Source organism: Scyliorhinus canicula, chromosome 10, assembly GCF_902713615.1.
Source record: "Scyliorhinus canicula chromosome 10, sScyCan1.1, whole genome shotgun sequence".
In the NCBI taxonomy this organism is placed as follows: domain Eukaryota; kingdom Metazoa; phylum Chordata; class Chondrichthyes; order Carcharhiniformes; family Scyliorhinidae; genus Scyliorhinus; species Scyliorhinus canicula.
This window is the reverse complement of record NC_052155.1, coordinates 50632402-50650177: the sequence shown is the minus strand read 5'-3', so window position 1 is coordinate 50650177 and position 17776 is coordinate 50632402. Positions and strand designations below refer to the sequence as shown.

Here is a 17776-nt window from a genome sequence, read left to right as displayed (position 1 = left end):
AGGGTAAATAGTGAAAGAAGGGATGTAATCGTCCAGCCTCATCACACTCGTCTTCAATCGAAATGAGGCCGGTGAATGGTGGGAGAGGCCAAAAACGGGAACTGCGCCAGGCGCCAATCAGGTTGCGATGCAACCGGCCCACTCCCCTAGGCAAAATCTGAATCTCGCCTTTGCTGACAGGGAGGGCGGCACGTGGCACAGTGGTTAGCATTGCTGCCTATGACGCTGAGGACCCGGGTTCGACTCCCGGCCCTGAGTCACTGTCCGTGTGGAGTTTGCATTTTCTCCCCGTGTCAGCGTGGGTTTCACCCCTACAACCCAAAGATGTGCAGGATAGGTGGATTGGCCATGCAAAATTGCCCCTTAGTTGAAAAAAAATAATTGGGTTCTCTAAATTAAAAAAAAATCTTTGCTCATAGGCAAAGAGCCCGGAGTGTTGGGTTTGCTGCCCCAGTGCTCGGCGGGGTTGGGGGGACCCTTTGCAGGTATGGGCCACTTTGGGAGGGTTGTGGGGGGGGGAAGTGCTTGAGGGTGGAAACTGAGGGGGCAATCACTCGCAGCACCACCATACCAACCCTTGGATCCCAACCCCATTCTGGTCGAGCCAGTAAGAGGTCATCAGTAGGATTAGTAGAGTGTCAACCCACAGCTGAACATGTATAGCAGTTCATAGTCAAATATAACAGTGTTGGATCATCTCCGGTGTTAGACGTTTGTTTCTAGCTTCCCTGCATCCAGTTGCAATCAACGTCGAACCAACCTGCCTACCACATCAAGAGGGTCAGTGCAGAATTGATGGGCTAAATGGCCTCCTTCTGCCACTGTAGGGATTCTATGTAAGAGCTGTGGGAAAAAGAGAAATACATCTTTGTAGCTGTACACGGATATGCACATGGGTCTATGTGAAAATGTTGGGTTGAATTTTCCAATCTCAGTCCTTTGTCAGGGGCGGGAAACAGGAGTGTGCTGCTTCATAGCCACTCTGCAGACTATTTATTCTGTCCAATGGGAGGAGGAGCAGCTGTTGGGAACTCCTGGGACCTCCGCTCTGTACTCACTTAGGATGTGCAGCCCTTCACAACCCCCTTGCCTGTCGCCCCTTCAGTTTGGTCCTTTGTGGCTGCAGAGGGAGCAGCTGCCTCACGGAAGGACTGCCAAGTAAGCCATGGCCCTCCAGGCCTCGGGTCTCCAGAAGGTGGCTGTCAAATTATCCAAGACAACAGGGCCAACTGGTCAGCATATTGCCTCCACCACTGCTGCAGAGAGAGTCATAGAGTCACAGAGGGCCACAGGCCAGAAAAGACCCTTCGGCCCATCGCATCTCCGCTAAAATAACCACGTAAATATTCAAATCCCATTTTCCAGCACTTGGCCCATATTCTTGTATGCCTTTGTTGGGGGGAAGAAGTGTTGGCAAAAACAAGATTACAAAATGATGTTTTCACAGCTGGTTGTACGATTGGACTGAGTGTTATCAAACTTCTGTAAATATAGTACACTTGTACTTTAATGAGGGCTGATGTTGTTTATTTGCGATGTGGTTCTTAAACCTGTGGGCCCACATCATACCACCATTATCTGAGGGACACCCCAGGCTGGGTCAATGCTCCCTGGAGTCATGTATGTGTAAGGATGCAAAGGTTTGCCAGAGCCCATGCAAGCTGTGTGCAAGCAGTTTCTAGCGCACGCTGAGCCATCTCCAATGTCTTAGCATTTCAGGTACTATTTACCTGATATAAAGGAAGATAGGAAGAGTTTTTTTCAACATATAAAAGGCAAGAGAGAGACAAAAATAGACGTTGGACCACTGGAAAATGTGGCTGGGGAAGTAATAATAGGAAACAAAGAAATGGCAGAGGAACTGAATAGTTACTTTACATCAGTCTTCACAGTGGAAGACACCAGTGGGATGCCAGAGCTCCAGGAGAATCAGGGGGCAGTGGTGAATGCAGTGACCATCACCAAGGAGGAGGTTCTGGGGAAACTAAAAGGTCTGAAGGTGGACAGGATGGACTACACCCCAGGGTTCTAAAAGAGATAGTTGAGATTGTGGAGGCATCGGTGGTGATCTTTCAGGAATCACTGGAGGCAGGAAAGGTCCCAGAGGACTGGAAAGTGGCTAATATAACATCACTGTTTAAGAAGGGAGGGAGGCAGAAGACGGGAAATTATAGGCCAGTTAGCCTAACTTTGGTCATTGGTAAGATTTTAGAGTCCATTAATAAGACCATAAGACCATAAGACATAGGAGTGGAAGTAAGGCCATTCGGCCCATCGAGTCCACTCCACCATTCAATCATGGTTGATTTCAACTCCATTTACCCGCTCTCTCCCCATAGCCCTTAATTCCTCGAGAAATCAAGAATTTATCAATTTCTGTCTTAAAGACACTCAATGTCCCGGCCTCCACCGCCCTCTGTGGCAATGAATTCCACAGACCTACCACTCTCTGGCTGAAGAAATTTCTCCTCATCTCTGTTCTAAAGTGACTCCCTTTTATTCTAAGGCTGTGCCCCCGCGTCCTAGTCTCCCCTGCTAATGGAAACAACTTCCCTACGTCCATCCTATCCAAGCCATTCATTATCTTGTACGTTTCTATTAGATCTCCCCTCAACCTCCTAAACTCCAATGAATATAATCCCACGATCCTCAGACGTTCATCGTATGTTAGGCCTACCATTCCTGGGATCATCCGTGTGAATCTCCGCTGGACCCGCTCCAGTGCCAGTATGTCCTTCCTGAGGTATGGGGCCCAAAATTGCTCACAGTATTCTAAATGGGGCCTAACTAGTGCTTTATAAAGCCTCAGAAGTACATCCCTGCTTTTATATTCCAAGCCTCTTGAGATAAATGACAACATTACATTTGCTTTCTTAATTACGGACTCAACCTGCAAGTTTACCTTTAGAGAATCCTGGACTAGGACTCCCAAGTCCCTTTGCACTTTAGCATTATGAATTTTGTCACCGTTTAGAAAATAGTCCATGCCTCTATTCTTTTTTCCAAAGTGCAAGACCTCGCACTTGCCCACGTTGAATTTCATCAGCCACTTCTTGGACCATTCTCCTAAACTGTCTAAATCTTTCTGCAGCCTCCCCACCTCCTCAATACTACCTGCCCCTCCACCTATCTTTGTATCATCGGCAAACTTGGCCAGAATGCCCCCAGTCCCGTCATCTAGATCGTTAATATATAAAGAGAACAGCTGTGGCCCCAACACTGAACCCTGCGGGACACCACTTGTCACCGGTTGCCATTCCGAAAAAGAACCTTTTATCCCAACTCTCTGCCTTCTGTCTGACAGCCAATCGTCAATCCATGTTAGTACCTTGCCTCGAATACCATGGGCCCTTATTTTACTCAGCAGTCTCCCGTGAGGCACCTTGTCAAAGGCCTTTTGGAAGTCAAGATAGATAACATCCATTGGCTCTCCTTGGTCTAACCTATTTGTTATCTCTTCAAAGAACTCTAACAGGTTTGTCAGGCACGACCTCCCCTTACTAAATCCATGCTGACTTGTCCTAATCCGACCTTGCACTTCCAAGAATTTAGAAATCTCATCCTTAACGATGGATTCTAGAATTTTGCCAACAACCGAGGTTAGGCTAATTGGCCTATAATTTTCCATCTTTTTTCTTGTTCCCTTCTTGAACAGGGGGGTTACAACAGCGATTTTCCAATCCTCTGGGACTTTCCCTGATTCCAGTGACTTTTGAAAGATCATAACTAACGCCTCCACTATTTCTTCAGCTATCTCCTTTAGAACTCTAGGATGTAGCCCATCTGGGCCCGGAGATTTATCAATTTTCAGACCCTTTAGTTTCTCTAGCACCTTCTCCTTTGTGATGGCAACCATATTCAACTCTGCCCCCTGACTTTCCTGAATTGTTGGGATATTACTCATGTCTTCTACTGTGAAGACTGACGCAAAGTACTTATTAAGTTCCTCAGCTATTTCTTGTCTCCCATCACTAGATTACCAGTGTCATTTTGGAGCGGCCAATGTCTACTTTTGCCTCCCGTTTGTTTTTAATGTATTTAAAGAAAATTTTACTATCATTCTTAATGTTACTGGCTAGCCTACCTTCATATTTGATCCTCTCCTTCCTTATTTCTCTCTTTGTTATCCTCTGTTTGTTTTTGTAGCCTTCCCAATCTTCTGACTTCCCACTACTCTTTGCCACATTATAGGCTCTCTCTTTTGCCTTGATGCATTCCCTGACTTCCTTTGTCAGCCATGGCTGCCTAATCCTCCCTCTGATAACCTTTCTTTTCTTTGGGATGAACCTCTGCACTGTATCCTCAATTACTCCCAGAAACTCCTGCCATTGCTGTTCTACTGTCTTTCCCACTAGGCTCTGCTTCCAGTCGATTTTCGTCAGTTCCTCCCTCATACGCCTGTAATTACCTTTATTTAACTGTAAAACCGTTACATCTGATTCTACCTTCTTTCTTTCAAATTGCAGACTGAATTCTACCATATTATGATCACTGCTTCCTAAGTGTTCCCTTACTTTAAGATCTTTTATCAATTCTGGCTCATTACATAACACTAAGTCCAGAATAGCCTGTTCCCTCGTGGGCTCCATCACAAGCTGTTCCAAAAAGCCATCCTGTAAACATTCAATGAATTCCCTTTCTTTGGGTCCACTGGCAACATTATTTACCCAGTCTACCTGCATATTGAGGTCCCCCATGATCACTGTGACCTTGCCTTTCTGACATGCCCTTTCTATTTCGTGGTGCATTTTGTGCCCCTGGTCCTGACCACTGTCAGGAGGCCTGTACATAACTCCCATTATGGTTTTTTTGCCTTTGTGGTTCCTCAACTCTACCCACACAGACTCCACATCGTCTGACCCTATGTCGTTTAGTGCTATTGATTTAATTTCATTTCTAATTAACAAGGCAACCCCGCCCCCTCTACCCACCTCTCTGTCTTTTCGATAGGTTGTAAATCCCTGGATGTTTAACTGCCAGTCCTGAACCCCTGCAACCTCGTCTCTGTGATGCCTACCACATCATACCTGCCAGTCACAATCTGGGCCACAAGCTCATCTACCTTGTTCCGTACACTGCGGGCATTTAAATATAGCACCTTTAATTCCCTATTGACTGTCCCTTTTTGTTTTCTTAGTGTGGTGGACCTTAGTTTACTGAGCCTTTCCATACACTGTGTCATATTTTGTGAGATGGGGACTATCGTAACCTCTCCTGAGCTCTGTCTTTTCGTGATTTTTTGTAATCCTAAGCAGCTACGCTTCCCACTGATTCCTTCACCTCTTGATTCCCTGACTTTCCCTTTAAGATAAAGATGAAATCGCAGAGTACTTGGAAGTGCATGATAAAATAGGACTGAGTCAGCACGGTTTCGTCAAGGGGAGGTCTGACAAATCTGTTACAGTTCTTTGAATAAGTAACAAGGAAGTTCAACAAAGGAGAAAGTGGACGTGATTTATTTAGATTTCCAGAAGGCCTTTGACAAGATGCCACACAGGAGACTGTTAAATAAGTTTAGAGCCCATGGTGTTAAGGGTAAGATCCTGGCATGGATAAAGATTGGCTGACTGGAAGAAGGCAGAGTGGGGATAAAGGGGTCTTTTTCAGGATGGCAGCTGGTGACTAGTGGTGTACCTCAGGGGTCGGTGCTGGGACCACAACTTTTCACAATATACATTAATGATCTGGAGGAAGGAACTGAAGACACTGTTGCTAAGTTTGCAGATGATACAAAGACCTGTAGAGGGACAGGTAGTATTGAGGAAGCAGGCGGGCTGCAGAAGGACATGGACAGGCTAGGAGAGTGGGCAAAGAAGTGGCAGATGGAATACAAGTGGAAAAGTGTGAGGTTATGCACTTTGGAAGGAGAAATGGAGGCATAGATTATTTTCTAATTGGGGAAATGCTAAGGAAATCAGAAGCACAAAGGGATTTGGAAGTCCTTATTCACGATTCTCTTAAGGTTAACTTGCAGGTTCAGTCGGCAGTTAGGAAGGCAAGTGCAATGTTAGCATTCATGTCGAGAGGGCTAGAAAACAAGAACAGGGATGTTCTTCTGAGGCTATATTAGGCTCTGGTCAGACTTCATTTGGAGTATTGTGAATAGTTTTGGATCCCTAAGGAGGGATGTGCTGGGCAGCACAGTTGTGCAGTGGGTTAGCCCTGCTGCCTCAAGGCGCTGAGGTCCCAGGTTCGATCCCGTGTTTGCGTGGGTTTCGCCCCCACAACCCAAAGATGTGCAGGGTAGGTGGATTGTCCTGGTTAAATTGCCCCTTAATTGGAAAAAATGAATTGAGTACTCTAAATTTATTTTAAAGAAAGGAAGGATGTGGTGGCCTTGGTAAGGGTCCAGAGGAGGTTCACAAGAATGATCCCTGGAATGAAGAGCTTGTTGTATGAGGAACGGTTGAGGACTCTAGGTCTGTACTCATTGGAGTTTAGAAGGATGAGGGGGGATCTTATTGAAACTTACAGGATACTGCGAGGTCTGGATTGAGTGGATGTGGAGAGGATGTTTCCATTTGGAGGAAAAACTAGAAGCAGAGGACAGAATCTCAGACTATATCCTTTAAAACGGAGATGAAGAGGAATTTCTTCAGCCAAAGGGTGGTGAATCTGTGGAACTTTTTGCGGCAGAAGGCTGTGGAGGCCAAATCATTGAGTGTCTTTAAGACAGGGATAGATAGGGGATCAAGGGTTATGGGGCAGGGGAATAGGGATGAGAAACTATCAGCCACGTTGAATGGCGGAGCAGGCTCAATGGGCCGAGTGGCCAAATTCTGCTCTTATATCTTATGATCCTTTGGTCTAACTGAGGTTCCCCTTCAGTTGTCCAGATGAGCTGATCTGGAACAGCGCTCACCCCACTGGCCCAACTCCCTTGCAGCACCTTGAACAAAGAGCTAAGAACAATACAGCACAAGAACAGGCCCTTCAGCCCTCCAATCTGCGCTGATCATGGAACCTGCCTAAACTAAGACTTGAGATCTCCACCATGAAGCTCTGCATTGTTTCAAACAACCATGGTTGTGGTGACATTCGACGTCAAGTTTATCCCATTAATGGGACCCAAAACGGTTTCATGCCGGCCTCTGGTGGGAATGGTGACCCGCCATGATGGACGGGCGTGCATGCTCTCACTGTCATTTCACTCCAGTGGGAAACCGACTTTTCAACTCTCACCGCATGGTCTACACCGCCACCCATCATTAAATCTGCTGCCAGGGTGCAGGGTGGGGGGGGGGGGGGGGGGGGGGGGGGAACTGCCCATTATGTTGGTAAGCTTCTGTTCTTTAGCACAATCTCATACCAGTCATTCTTTTGCATTACTTTCCTATTCATAGTTTCTGTCTGACAAGATTCTTTTAATCAAGATTTTAACAAGATTTTCTGCTCCTGTGTGTGTCGGGCGGGTTCGGCAACTGAAGCACGAAATATCGTGAGAAAGGCAAAGTTGCGTTTTACATCGGCACGGACATTGACGTGATCGTTCCCTGCCCCCCGTCAGGAACATCATTATAAGATATTTGCATCTTTTTATCGGGCCCGTATGCTGGAATTAATCCCCCTCATCAAATAATCCATTCATGACGGCATGATGTCAGAATGGCATGAAGCATGACTGGCTTCAAAAGGCAAGTACCCGGTGAGCACCCCTCTGAGGGGATCTCGGAGGTAAGCACAGTGCTTACAGAGGGGCTCCATGTATTAAGGGGGTTGACTCAGGGGTACCAGTTCTTACTCGGGGGTACCAGCTCTGACTTGGGGGTACCATCTCGACTCGGGGCGACCAGCCTTTGACTTGGGAATAACAGCTCTGACTGGGGGTTGACCAGCTTTACTGTTGGGGGCACCGGCCTGACTCACGGACGACCAGGCTTGACTCGAGGAAGACCAGCCACGACTCGTAGGAAGCCAGGCTTTACTCGGGGGATAACCAGTTAACACTGGAGAGATACTGGATAATACTGGAGGGAAACTGGGAGCATAGGCAGAGGGTACCGGGGAAGACTTCAGGCTACCAGGCTACCGAGGGGTAGACTCCAGGTTACCAGGGTGGAAGATTCAAGGGTACAGGCCTCCCAGCAGCCAACGGGAGATAGAGGAGCAGAGGGGAGATTTACGGGCAGCACGGTAGCATGGTGGTTAGCATAAATGCTTCACAGCTCCAGGGTCCCAGGTTCGATTCCCGGCTGGGTCACTGTCTGTGTGGAGTCTGCTCGTCCTCCCCGTGTAATTGCCCTTAGTGTCCTAAAAAATAAGGTTAATGGGGGGGGGGGTTGTTGGGTTACTGGTATAGGGTGGATACGTGGGTTTGAGTAGGGTGATCATTGCTCGGCACAACATCGAGGGCCGAAGGGCCTGTTCTGTGCTGTACTGTTCTATGTTCTATGTTCTATAGGTAGACAGATTTTGGAAAGGAGTAAAAGCAACAGGGTTGTTGTGATGGGAGACTTTAACTTCCCCAATATTGACTGGGACTCACTTAGTGCTCGGGGTTTGGACGGGGCAGAGTTTGTAAGGAGTATCCAGGAGGGCTTCTTAAAACAATATGTAAATAATCCAACTAGGGAAGGGGCTGTACTGGACCTGGTATTGGGGAATGAGCCCGGCCAGATGGTAGAAGTTTCAGTGGGGGTGCATTTAGGGAACAGTGACCACAATTCAGTAAGTTTTTAAGTGCTGGTGGACGAGGATAAGACTGGTCCGAGGGTGAATGTGCTAAATTGGGGGAAGGCCAATTATAACAATATTAGGCGGGAACTGAAGAACATAGATTGGGGGCGGATGTTTGGGGGTAAATCAACATCTGACATGTGGGGGGCTTTCAAACATGAAAAATGAAATGAAATGAAATGAAATGAAAATCGCTTATTGTCACAAGTAGGCTTCAATGAAGTTACTGTGAAAAGCCCCTAGTCGCCACATTTCGGCGCCTGTCCGGGGAGGCTGGTACGGGAATTGAACCGTGCTGCTGGCCTGCTTGGTCTGCTTTAAAAGCCAGCGATTTAGCCTGGTGAGCTAAACCAGCCCCATGAGTTGAAAGGAATTCAGGACCGGCTTGTTCCTGTGAGGAAGAAGGATAAATATGGCAAATTCCACGATCCTTGGATAATGAGAGATATTGTTGGCCTCGTCAAAAAGAAAAAGGAGGCATTTGTCAGGGCTAGAAGGCTGGGATCAGACAAAGGCTGTGCGGAATATAAGGAAAGTAGGAAGGAACTTAAGCAAGGAGTCAGGAGGGCTAAAAGGGGTCACGAAAAGTAATTGGCAAATAGGGTTAAAGAAAATCCCATGGCATTTTACACGTACATAAAAAGCAAGAGGGGAGTCAGGGAAAGGGTTGGCCCACTGAAGGACAGGGGAGGGAATCTATGTGTGGAGCCAGAGGAAATGGGTGAGGTACGAAATGAATACTTTGCATCAGTAGTCACCAAAGAGAGGAATTGGTGGATGTTGTGTCTGGAGAAGGGTGTGTAGATAGCCTGGGACACATTGAGATCCAAAAAGACGAGGTGTTGGGCGTCTTGAAAAATATTAAGGTGGATAAGTCCCCAGGGCCTGATGGGATCTACCCCGAATACTGAAGGAGGCAAGAGAGTAAATTGCTGAGGCCTTGAAGGAAATCTTTGGATCCTCACTGTCTTCAGGTGATGTCCCGGAGGACTGGAGAATAGCCAATGTTGTTCCTTTGTTTAAGAAGGGTAGCAAGGGTAATCCAGGGAACTACAGGCCGGAGAGCCTTACATCAGTGGTAAGGAAATTACTGGAGAGAATTCTTCAAGACAGGATCTACTCCCATTTGGAAGCAAGTGGTCGTATTAGCTAGAGGCAACATGGTTTTGTCAAGGGGAGGTCATGTCTCACTAACTTGATAGAGTTTTTCGAGGAGGTCACAATGCAGGTAGGGCAGTGGATGTTGTCTATATGGACTTCAGTAAAGCCTTTGACAAGGTCCACCATGGCAGACTGGTACAAAAGGTGAAGTCACACGGGACCAGAGGTAAGCTGGCAAGATGGATACAGAACTGGCTAGGTCATAGAAGGCAGAGAGTAGGAATGGAAGGGTGCTTTTCTGATTGGAGGGCTGTGACTAGTGGTGTTCCACAGTGATCAGTGCTGGGACCTTTGCTGTTCGTAGTATAAATAAATGATTTGGAGGAAAATGTAACTGGTCTGATTAGTAAGTTTGCAGACGATACAAAGGTTGGTGGAATTGCGGATAGCAATGAGGACTGTCAGAGGATTGTCAGAGGATTTAGATTGTTTGGAGACTTGGACGGTGATAGCAGATGGAGTTTAATCCGGACATGTGTGAGGTAATGCATTTTGGAAGGCCTAATAGAGGTAGGGAATATACAGTGAATGGTAGAACCCTCAAGAATATTGACAGTCAGAGAGATCTTGTACTGGTTCACAGGTCACTGAAAGGGGCAATACAGGTGGAGGAGGTAGTCAGGAAGGCAGACGGCATGCTTGCCTTCATTGGCCGGGGCATTGAGTATATAAATTGGCAAGTCATGTTGCAGCTGTATAGAACCTTAGTTGGGCCACACTTGGAGTATAGTGTTCAATTCTGGTCGCCACACTACCAGAAGGATGTAGAGGCTTTAGAGAGGGTGCAAAAGAGATTTACCAGGATGTTGCCTGGTATGGAGGACATTAGCTATGAGGAGAGGTTGAATAAACTTGGTTTGTTCTCACTGGAATGATGGAGGTTAAGGGGCGAACTGATAAACGTCTACAAAATTATGAGGGGCATAGACAGAGTGGATAGTCAGAGATTTGTTCCCAGGGTAGAGGGTTCACTTACTAGGGGGCATAGGTTTAAGGTGCGAGGGGCAAGGTTTAGAGGAGATGTACGAGGCAAGTTTTTTACACAGAGGGTAGTCGGTGCCTGAAACCCGCTGCCGGAGGAGGTGGTGGAAGCAGGGACGATAGTGACATTTAAGGGGCATCGTGACAAGTACATGAATAGGATGGGAATAGAGGGATACGGACCCCGGAAGTGTAGAACATTTTAGTTTAGATGGACAGCATGGTCGGCGCAGGCTTGGGGGGCCAAAGGGCCTGTTCCTGTGCTGTACTTTTCTTTGTTCTTTGGTACCAGGGGCCTAGTCAGGGGAGACAGTGAGCAATCATCATGGACTGATGGTTCCACTCAAATCTGTGGAGAGGGGGGGCTTCCGGTGGTGGGATGTTGATAAGGACAAGGCTAATGGGAAGACATGTCATGATCATTACTCTATTGCAGCTGAGAAAGGCAGGAGCAAACTGTCAAGAGGAAGGAGTGACAGGGCCTGCTCCACCCCCAGAGGATTAAACGCAGAGAACCATCACTTGGAGGTGCCTTGTGAGATCCAGGGTTCATGGCACCTAAAATACCTGCAGAACCATTGTCGTTGAAGTCTTCACATGTCCAGGGAATTGGTTGGTCACATCTGCCATCTTCTGCAGGTGTTAGTACCGCGGAGACTTGGAGGTCGTCCACTGCCAGTGATGCTGAAAGTTACAGCAGCGTTCTATTTCTATGCCAGTGGCTTCTTCCCATTCCAGCCTCCCTGAACAGGCACCGGAATGTGGTGACTAGGGGCTTTTCACAGTAACTTCATTTGAAGCCGACTTGTGACATTAAGCGATTTCATTTCATTTTTCATTTCTTCTAGGACTCCTCAGGTGTCCTCTACGGAAATTTGTTAGCATCCTCACACTAGTGCATTGAGGAGGTGATGAACGCAAACTCTGCAAAGGCGCACAACTTCATCCATTTCGACCAGGATGGGGCAAGCCAGGATGCAAGAACGATGGACTTTGCGCAAATCTCTGGTTTTCCACAGGTCCAGGGTACCTTGGTCTGCACTCGCGTGGCACTCATATTGCAGAGGCATCAAGCAGTGAACTATGTGAATGACAAGGACTTCCACTCACTGAATGTTCCGCTTGTCTGCGAGCACATCAAACGCATCCTCCACATGTGTGCTCGATTCCCAGGAATTGTCCATGACTCCTACATTCCGAGCCACTCTCAGAACAATTACACTTTCAGGGTCTACAGAGGCGAGAGTGTTGGCACCTGGGGGAGAAGGGCTACCCACATGGCTGATGATGCCTGTATAGAGGTCACAGAGCACAGCTGAGACAAGATACAATGAGGCTCAAACTGCAACTTGCACTTGGGTGGAGCAGACCATACGGATGCTGAAGATGAGGTTCCGGTGCCTGGATTGATCTTTTGGAGTCCTGCAATAGAATCCACAGAGAGGACAGCACGGTGGTACAGTGGTTAGCTTTGCTGCTTCACGGCGCCGAGGTCCCAGGTTCGTTCCCAGCTCAGGGTCACTGTCCATGTGGTGTTTTCACATTCTCCCCGTATTTGCGTGGGTTTCGCCCCCATGACGGGGTGTGCAGGGTAGGTGAATTGGCCACATTAAATTGCCCCTTAATTGGAAAAATGAATTGGGTAATCTAAATTTTAAAGAAGAAAAGAAAAGAATCCACAGAGGGTGTCAGGCATCATGGGTGCTTGCTGCGCCCTGCACGAGCAGGCACTGCAACAGGGGAGGAACTACCTGCGGAGATGGAGGAGAGGTGCATTTCCTTCGATGAGGAGGACGTCAAAAGGGACAATGTTGAAGATGTCCTAGAGGGAGAGGACACTGGCATTGAGGTAATGACGATATCCAGGCAAGGTCGGCAAGCCACAAGATTCATGGACAGTGATGAGGACATCCATTGAAGATACCCCAATATCTTCACGTGGTTTCTGTGAGCATGGCTTTCCCATCTGACTGATGGCAGCAGACACCATCTGTTATAAGGATCCTGTCATGCAGCCGATGCCCATAGTCTTTACATTCCAGGAGGGTGATGATGACTTGCAGTGGGGGACATTCCATTAAACCTCACAGAGCTTCTGTGAATGTCTGACTCCTGTCGGGCTGATGGCAGCACACATGCTCTCAATGGTTCTTCTATATGGCTCAGAAACCTGGACTACGTACAGATGGCCCTGGCGAGATACCATCAATGCTGTCTGAGACGGATCCTTTGCATCAGTTGGAGGACAGACGTACTAACATCAGTGTCCTTGAAGGAGCCAAAAGCATCATAATCGAGGCCATGACCATCCAAAACCAACTCAGCTGGGCCGGCCATGCATTTAGGATGTCAGAGTTCTGACTGCGAAAGAAAATCTTCTTTGCCTGGCTCAAGGAAGGCTTCCAAACTGGAGGAAGACAAAGGAAGCGATTGAATGACCTCCTGAAGGCTTACCTCAAGAAATGCAGCATAGACGTTAACGCCTGGGACACCCTTGCTCAAAAGAGGCCTACTTGGAGGAAAATCCCTGATTGAAGGGGCACAAATTTTCGAGGAAAGCTGATTGTCCGGAAAATGAGCCTGAGAAAGCAATACCAGCGAACTAGAGTCCAAGAACCAATAACATGGAGCTTCTTAGGTGGACAATCATATTCATTAGCGAGTGATCGTTGAAGAGAGAGAAGAGATCACAGCAATGCAGCAGGAAAGTTTCACCTTTCCTGATCTTCCAGCATCCTTGGGATCCAGCTTAACCCCTTGGGATCAGTGTCACAGGAGGCTGAGGCAGATTGGATGGAGGGTCAGTGGGGAGGCAGTGGCATAGTATGGGCAGCACGATAGCACAGTCATTAGCACTGTTGCTTCGCAGCGCCAGGGACCCGGGTTTGATTCTCGGCTTGGGTCACTGTTTGTGCAGAGTCTGCATGTTCTCTCCGTGACTGCCTGGGTTTCCTTCGGGTGCTCTGGTTTCCTTCCACAAATCCCGAAAGACGTGCCTGTCAGGTGAATTGGACATTCTGAATTCTCCCTCTGTGTACCCGATCAGGCGCCGGAATGTGGCAGCTAGGGGATTTTCACAGTAACTTCATTGCAGTGTTAATGCAAGCCTACTTGTGTCACTAATAAAAATTATTATTATTATTAGTGGTATTGTCACTGGACTGGTAATCCAGACACCCAGGGGACCCAGGTTCGAATCCCGCCATAGCAGAGAGTGAAATTTGAATTCAATAAAAAGAAAAATCTGTAATTAAATGTTTAATGATGACATGACACCATTGTCAATTGTCGTAAAAATCCATTTGGCTCACTAATGTCCTTTAGAGAAGGAAATCTACCGTCCTTACCTGGTCTGGCCTATATGTGACTCCAGACCCACAGCAAGGTGGTTGACTCTCAAAAAAAAATACCACTCAGTTCGAGGGAAATTAGGGACGGGCAAGAAATGCTGACCTTGCCTGCAGAGCCCACATCCCATGAAAGAATAATGGGGAAAAAAGTCACACCTCAAAAGATGCAGAGAGCACATAGAATTGAATGAGTGATGCTAGCCCTGCACATTGTGGCAGACATCCTCATTCCCTAAAATATACAGCACGATGGATGTGTTTGGTCACCATGAAGGGATGGCACCAATATGCTGGAAACAATGCACAAAGTACACGGAGTAAGCCGTGGACTGAGAACTCAGTCATTCTCTAGTACAGGAATCAAGTATTCAGGTCGGGACTACAGAAACAAGGAGCCATAGAAGAGGTGCAAATAGTGAGAGTTTATTTATAGAGGTGAACATTATGTACAAGTGTTTAACACCCACGCAGTGCGATTCGAGCTTTTAAATTTTCTAACTCTGCCGCTACATCTTGGTGCATCTCCAACTTCCACAGTGGAGGTGGAGGCAGCCTGCTGTCTGCCACACCCTGTTGTCTGTGATGGCTTTTGTGGGCGTCCTTGAGGGCTGAGACCTGGAGTTTCTGGCCAGCTTTCGGGCTGCTGCTGTGTGGCTGTGCCACCCTCCTTCACCTGTGGATCTGGATTTGAAGCAGTCACAGGAAGAGCGGATGTCCCGGGTATGCCTCAACTGATCTGCTTTCCTACTGGTGCCCAAGGGCTCTGGCTTCCTTCTTGGGATAGAGCGACAACTGGAGTGAGCTTGAGAAGCCCGCTGTCCTCTGCCGTTGGCATTGATCCCAGAACGTGCCTGAAACATGGAATGCATTTCCAGTAGCTTTGCAGGACAAATCTTGTACCAAGATCTCCACTGCAGCCACCAGCCTAGCTGTGTTGACCTCGATGTGCTGGCGTGTTGGTACTATCATCTAAGACATAAGGTTGGTGGACTCCTCCATGCAGCCTTTCAATCTGAGGAGTGTACCAGAAATTGCTTCCTGATTTTCCTGAGTTTGCCTTTGGCGCTCCAACAATTGAAGCATGGCCGAGTCCAGAAGCACATCATATGACTGGGACTCAACAGATTCCTGGCCTCCAGCGAACCTCCGAGTTACAACACCCTGGGGCATCTCTGCCGCTACTTGCTGTGGCACTGAAAGAGTGGTGTGCTCACCAGATTGTGACCCCGAGGTTACTCTTGAAGTAGGTCTCACTATGGTGTGTGTCTCTGTGCTGGTGCAGGGTGTGGGTGAGCGTTGTGACGGTTCTTCGATTTCAGGGTGCGTGAATCCCTCCCTTGTGCTGTGGTCAGGGCTGGAGTTGACGGCCTGACCAGTTGACTCCCTGGGCTGCTTCACAGATGTGCCTGCAACAGAAAGGAGAGGTCATTAGCACATGGCAGGGGTCTTTAGAAACAGGAGACATGACTCACAGCATTGTTGTCTATTGGATGATGCAGTGCTGGGTCCTCACTTGGTTAATTGCTGCCAACCCCATCATCGAGAGGTCTACCCCTCCCCAGCCAGCACAATGGCTCTCCCTTCAAAGTCCATGAGGATGTTCTGGGATCCCTCTGCCCACCTGGGATTTCTCCCTCATGTGTGCCAACTTCTCTTGCATGATAAACAGATAGAGAGAGTTCAAGTAGGATGTGTGGCAGGACAGACGGGAAGGATGCCTGGCATGTGTGGATGGTGAGTGGGACCAGTGAAGTGATGAGGGCACGACTCAGGGAAGATGAAGGTATGCATGGGAGAGCGAGTGGTGATGTCCCTTGAGCTGGCAGTGAGTGAGATATCTGTGGATATGTGATGGATCTGTGAGTGTGCGAGTTAAGAGTAATGAGAAGAGTGACTTAGCCTTGCAGAACAAAGAGATCATTCATTCTCTTGCTTTCAAAACCCTCCCTTGCTACTCCCTATCTCTGTAATCTCCTCCAGCCCCACAACCCTCTGAGATATCGGCCCTCTTCTAATTCTGGCCTCTTGTTGCCTAGGCTCTGAGCTCTGGAATATCTTCTCTACACCTCTCTGCTTCTCAGCCTTGCTTTCCTCCTTTAGAACACTGCAAATACCTCACTTTGTTCATCTGACATAATGAGGCGTACTCTCCGTTTGGGAGACTATGTTCTCCCATTGGAGATGAATGACCATTGATTGGAGCTCACACTGGGAGTGCAAATGGCAAATTCACCATCCCTTGCCTTGCAAATTTATGCATGGCAGGGATTACGAGGGATTCCCTTGGCATGGGGTCTCTGCAATGAGGGGCTTCCTGGCAGGGATCTCTGAAATGTTGGGGGTTCCAGGCAGGGCTCTCTGTAATGAGAGGGCAGGGGTCTATCTTATGGGGGGGCTCTCTGGTGGGGTTCTCTCTTACGGGAGGTTTCTGGTGGGAGGTCTCTGTAATCATGGGGTTCTCTGGTGTGGGTCTCTCTTATGGGGGGATCTCTGGTGAGGGTGAGGTGGGCAGGGTTTACATTGCCGGTGGGTGGTAGAAGGTGGCCCTCTGATGGACTCTGGGGCAACCCCCTAAAAGAGTTACCGCCACGGCCCACCATGAGGTCCATTGCACCAGGGCCATGTTGGGATTTACCTGTATCAATTCTCACCCAGGTGAATCCTGGCCCAGAAGACCGGAGCTTTAAGCAGCCTTGGAGAATCCGGTGCCCAGCCGTTAATAGTTGCATCCTCCCGCTGGCGTGAGGCACAAACCTCGATGCCGCTGCCAGTGGGGGTCTGGAGCAACAGACACCGATCCTGGTTTTTGACCAGCGCTGGATTCTCCACCCCATCTGGATCTCTGCTACTGGGGGCGGGGAATGGCGAATCCAGCCCAATAGCTTTGTTTTATAATGCTCCTGTGAATAAGCGGTAAAGCTGGTACATAAATATAAATATAAGTTGTTGTGGAATAACTTACACAATGTTAAATAGTGCAATTTAGAAATCCCCAGCTAGGACCCAAGGTAACACAGTGGTTAGCATTGTTGCTTCACAGCACCAGGGACTTGGGTTCGATTCACTGTCTGTGCAGAGTCTGCACATTCTCTCATATCTGTGTGGATTTCCTCCGGGTGCTCCGGTTTCCTTCCACATTCCCGAAAGACATGCTGGTTAGGTGAGTTGGACATTCTGAATTCTCCCTCAGTGTATCCGAACAGGCGCCATAGTGTGGTGACTGGGTGATTTTCATAGTAACTTCATTGCAGTGTTAATGTATTCCTATTTGTGACACAAATAAAGATTAATTAAAAATGATTCAAAATGCTCCTTTTCCCTGTTACAAGACCATTCATATTGTCCTCAAGGTGTTGGCTCCCTCATAGTACCCTCCAGTAGCTCCCTACTGGGTCTTTCTGAGTCAGTGCCTTATTGGTCAACTACATAGCCAGGCATTGTTAGATGTTCTTTGCCCCCTTATCGAGGAAGCTCATATTCGGTAAGATCCACGGGATAGTACCTATCCCATAAGACTTGTGTGGATTATAACACCCCCCCCCCCCCCCCCCCCCCCAGCAAATTCCGAAGAATCCTCCAAAGATCGTGGTGAAGGGGAGTGCTGGACT

At 48.0% G+C, this 17776-nt stretch overlaps 1 protein-coding gene across 2 annotated transcripts in view; it reads left to right on the top strand.

The window, feature by feature from the left end:
* Window positions 1-17776, top strand: part of LOC119972351 (actin, cytoskeletal 3-like) — a 43770-nt gene that overhangs the window by 765 nt on the left and 25229 nt on the right. The gene's annotated exons all lie outside the window — the stretch shown is intronic.